Source organism: Buceros rhinoceros, unplaced genomic scaffold (genome assembly GCF_000710305.1).
Source record: "Buceros rhinoceros silvestris isolate BGI_N320 unplaced genomic scaffold, ASM71030v1 scaffold16805, whole genome shotgun sequence".
Classification (NCBI taxonomy): Eukaryota; Metazoa; Chordata; class Aves; order Bucerotiformes; family Bucerotidae; genus Buceros; species Buceros rhinoceros.
The window spans coordinates 11,768-16,669 of NW_010413592.1; positions in this window are offsets into that span (position 1 = coordinate 11,768).

Consider the following 4,902-nt stretch of genomic DNA (forward strand, 5'->3'; position numbering starts at 1 on the left):
GGGAGCCACAGACAAGCCGGGGCTTCCTCGGGGTGCCTGACTGGGGGCTGGGGGGGCTGATGCAGCTCGCATGGAGGGGGCTGGTGGCTGCAGAGCCTGACCAGGGACCTCTTTGCTGCCTTTCTGCTTTGCTGCTCCTGTCAGAGCTTCGGGTGTGAGTTGGCAGCTGGGGGTGCTCGCTGCCCGTGGCCAGGGCGGGTGTATCCTACCCCTGTCACCGTGGGCCCTTTTCTTTTCTTTTCTTTTTGCCTTTCAAACTGTTGCTCAACAAGGTCAGTGATTTTGCTCTGGGGAATGCCAGCGTGAAGCCACAGGCTTCGCAAGGGCACGGGCTGTGTTTACACAGCTCCTCTCATGTTCCCGTGGCACTGCCCTCCATCTCATTCTGTCCAGCTGCAAATCAGCTGGCAGGGAGTGGAGGGGGAGGCTCTCAGCGCTGTGCGGCACCGAGCTGTGGGGGACTGCGGTTTGAGGGCGAAAAAAGGCTCCGGGAACACTTCACAGCGAATCCTTGGTTCTCCTGTAGTCCCTGCAGCCTTGTGCCAGGGTTGGTTGTTGGTTTTTGAGTGGGTTTGGGTGCCAGATCTTCTCTCCCTGTTCGGTTGATCGTATCTTGCCTTCCTCAAGCAATCCATCTCTCCACACCTACCGCAGCAAGCCCAGGCTGGGGCTACCCAGGGCTGCCACTGCAGAAGCGGTCCCACTCCCTCACATGGTGAGCAAAGCTCTGCATGCAGGAGATATTGGTGAAATCATTGATATCCCTCTTTAAATTTCAAAAATGCTAAAAAGAGCTGCATTCACTGCTGCCTTCTGCTGGGCGCAGCCAGCCCTGCACACCCCATGGGGTCAAAACTCAGAGGGATCAATCTTCAGAGCAAGAGGAGGGAGCTTCTTCCTCCAGAGCTGAAGATAAATGAGCTTTTCTGGCAGTACCCAAAGCCCCCAGCTCAGCAAAAGCCCCAGAGAGGCTCAAGACACGGAGGGTCTGTTAATTCCTGGTAATGGTCTTCTCCTGTTCTGCTGCTCCCAGGGAAGATTGCAGCGTTAGAGACCAGCCCTGTTATCCTCGAAACACCTGGTCCATTGGCGTGTTTTGGCGAAAGTTTTGCAAGCTGGTATTTCAAGACATCCTGGCCAGCTTCCAGCTGCAGTAACTGCTCACCACGTCCATCAAGCCCCGTCTGTGGCTCCAGCTGGATCACACGCACTTTGTTCCCGTCCTCCAAACCCTTTCGCAATGCGCCCGCCGCGGCTCCCCCATGGAGGTGGCCGCATTTTGCTGGCAGCTCTCTCGCCTCTTGCCCGGCTTTAGTGAAAAAGCGGCGTCGAGCCCCACCAGGCTCTGCCAGTTGCCAGCTGGAGACAATGCCCTGCCAGCAAAATCCTCCGGCTGACTGGGAGGTGTAATCAAATACGGCTGGGAATGATGGGGAAAACTTCCAGAGAGACACGAGGTGTTTCGCTAACAACACGCCACGCAAATCCTATTTTCCCGAGGCTGTTTGCTAGACTTTCCTGAGTGAGGCATTCATTCCCGCCTGGCTTCTCTGATGTCTAACCGTGTTGAGCAGGTGTTGGGAAGGCTCTCGCCCCAGCTGCATGCCCTCCAAGGAGCTTGTAGGAATTGGAAGTGCCTTTGATGTGTCAAATGTAATTGAATTGGGCAAGATGTTGAGGAGGCATTACACAGATCCCTGCTGACAGATGGGTACCTGCCTGGTAGGGTCGTGCACGCCTTGTTTCACCCCCAGGCTTTTGGAGGAGAGAAGATGAGGAGGTTTTTTGCAAGGAAGACAAGTTTAGCTGTCTCTCTTCTCCTCCTCCTGCCTCTCCCTGGCTTCGTCACACAACACAACCCAAAATCGCCACATCCACTGCTCCATCGCAGGGCCACGCGGCTTGGGGACGGTGTGCTGGAGGAGGACAGGGACCCCTGGCTGGGTTGGGGTGCAGGATGCCGGTGTGGGAGGAAGGCAGCTGGTGCCTCATCCTTGCCCAGGGCCCTCCGGAGGTTCTGCCTCACCCACGGAGGCGTGTGTGTTATTAACTGGATACGTGTGCCGGTCCCCGTCATCTCCAGTTTGCTGATTTCATTTTTGGAGCCCGCACGGGGCTGCTATTAATTTGTCATTACTGTGGCAGATTTCTGGTGAGTTCTACTCCGTGTTGGACCTCAGACCTGGCAGATGGTGTTGCAGGTGGCCAAATTCAGATTAGAAAAGAAGCTGAGACCCAGCCCAGGCTGGTTTTTGATTCTCCCCTCACCTGGCTCTGAATCTCCACCAAGGACCTTAAAACAGGCACAATAATACAAGCAGGAATAATAACAGCATCAGGAGACAACGACTGCTGGGATCGGTGATCAGCTGGGATTAGATGGTCAGAGGAGAAAGTTTGGGTGAGTTTGTTTTTAAGAGAAAGGGTGTTTCTTGCTGGCTCAGCTTTGGGGAAAACAATAAAACACACACTAGGAATTAGAAGGAGAGCAAGAAGGAGCAAACGCTCCTCGTCCTCAGTTCCTGCAGCTGCTTCCTGCTGTGGTGGTAGGGACAGCAGTGGGAGAGTGCAAAGCCTCACCACTTTCCAGTCTCTGCACAGGTGTTTCGGTCAGGGCTTTCAAGGATGTCTCTTATCTAACCCACCATCTGCTCGCTCTTTCTTTGAAGGGATTGCTCTGCTGGCCTGAGGCTGATGGTGTTTCCACCCTCCCCTGCCCTGGAGCCACCAGGCTTTTGCTTCCCCTAGTAATCTGACCCACCTTTGGAGAAAAAAGCCCCGTGAGACTGAGTTTGGCTTTGGAGATGGCTCTGTGTCCTCTAGCTGCCGTCCCACGGCTTTGGCTTGAGAAGCTGGTCCTGAAGGTGTCCTCCAGCCCTTGGCGGCTGCTGTGCTGGGTGGTCACAGTGACCATGTAACCTGCCAGCCTGTCAACAGGGATGACGAGTAGTGTTCATGCTTAGTAACAGCATCATTCTGCTCTTCGCTTAGACATTCTTTGGCGGTCTCCAAGGCGTACGAGTGGCTGCAAACGCTTCGGGGCTGGTTTGCAATGGGAACACCAGCAACCCTAATAATTAATTAGCATTGAAACCATTAAATCATCACATGGGGATAGTGATGTGTATCAGGGAAAGCAAAGAGCCGCATAGAAAAAAGACCTGTAGGAGATCACATGGTGAGGGAGCGGAACTGGAAACCCTGGTGTCCTGACTTTCAGGTCTGGCCCTTTCCAGCAAAGCCACCAGCATCAGTGACACGAAGAGGCTGCGCTTCTGGTCACCCAGAGAAATACTTGGAATTCTTATGGGCCAGCAGCTGCTTATCAGCGTCCTCAGGCTCGGGACAGGGCTGTGTTTGGGGCAGTGGGGTTTTTCCTCTGGAAACATGTTTTCTGTGGAAATATCTTCTTCACCCACACTGTCTCCTTTCATGGTTGCAAGGAAGATACACTGAAACCATGTGGGGAGAGACCTGCCACCAGGAAGGCCATGTCCTCTCTTTGCTTTGGCCACACCATCCTGCTGCATGTGCTGGAAGGTGTGGAGGTGGCTGGAGAGCTGGGGCCAGCTCTGGGGAGGAGGTGGTTGAGTGGCATCAAGGCTGAAGAAAAGCAGGACCAGACTCCAAAGTGCCTACAAGTGCCATAAATAACATAACAGAGGAGTCTGGAAGCTCTTAAAAGCTGAAATTCTTGCATAATCACCTGGCTCCAAGAGCCCAAGACTTTGCAAATTATTGGTGACAGTTCATGGACAGCTGGTTGCCTTGGTGAACTGGAACACCAGTCCTTCACCCCATTCTACCTCTGAGACCCAGAGGCAAATACATCAAGAAATGTCCCGAGTTAAAAATTCAACAGCATATAGTGACCAGTGTTTACAGAGACTCGCTGTTAAAACAGATCTGGAGCTAAAAACTCCTGCACCGAGTGGTCTCTGGAGAAGCGTGTGATTTGTCTTCAGGTTGTTGGTATTCACAGAAAATCAACCTGAAAATCACAGCAGAGCCTCTGGTCTCACACCCAGACCCTTTGGCAGAGCCTTGTGAAACGGGACTTGCTGCAAGCCCTGAAGGTGTAGGACCGAGCTGGGGGTTTGGCTTCTCCCGTGGGGCACCAGGACCCTCTGAGAAGGTTTGTGGTCCTTTCCCAGAGCTGGCCCTACATCCTCCTCTTGCTCTCTTGGATGGATCCAGCCTCCTGGCCCTTCCTCAAGGAAAACAACTTGGAAAATATTTCCACATGTATAAACAGATCCATAAAAATAATGATGCGACTGCATCCTAGGTAGGTCACCACTGGCGGGCAGGTGCCAGATGGGCGCTGAGCGCTAACACAGCCTTGAAGATCCGGATCTGGAAGATTTGTACAAGGTCAGGTCACAGCAGAAAACTCAGTTCTGACCTCTGAGGTCTGAAGCTGGGCTGTGCTCTTGTCCTCTCTGTCCTCAAGGATGATCTTCCTCTATGGGAGCGAAGCGGTTTGTTTTCCGGGATCCCAGAGGGTTTGGCATTACTCAGTTGGTTTTCTTTCTGTTTTCCCCTAGGTAAGGGGCTGCACTTTCCCCATCTGCAGCCGCGCGGTGGGGAATCAATTCAGGAGCTGAGTTTGACGTCTGCGCTCCTGGGACAGACCGTCTGGGCTTTCTTTGGAGCACAGATCTGGGGGCTTTCAGATTGCTTTCGCCTGCCTCTACACAAGGTAAAAAGGCAGTAGGTGAGAGTTGCGATCCTCCTTCACAGAGTTTAAACACTGACATGAGGGAATGTCTCGCTGGTACCTACCGGACACCATGAAAGGCATCAGCATCTGTTTCACGAGGCCAGTGGCTGATGTCGAAGGCACAGGAGGATGCAGAAAGAGAGAGTCCCTTCACTTGAAAACGCTGCTTTTCAAACTAA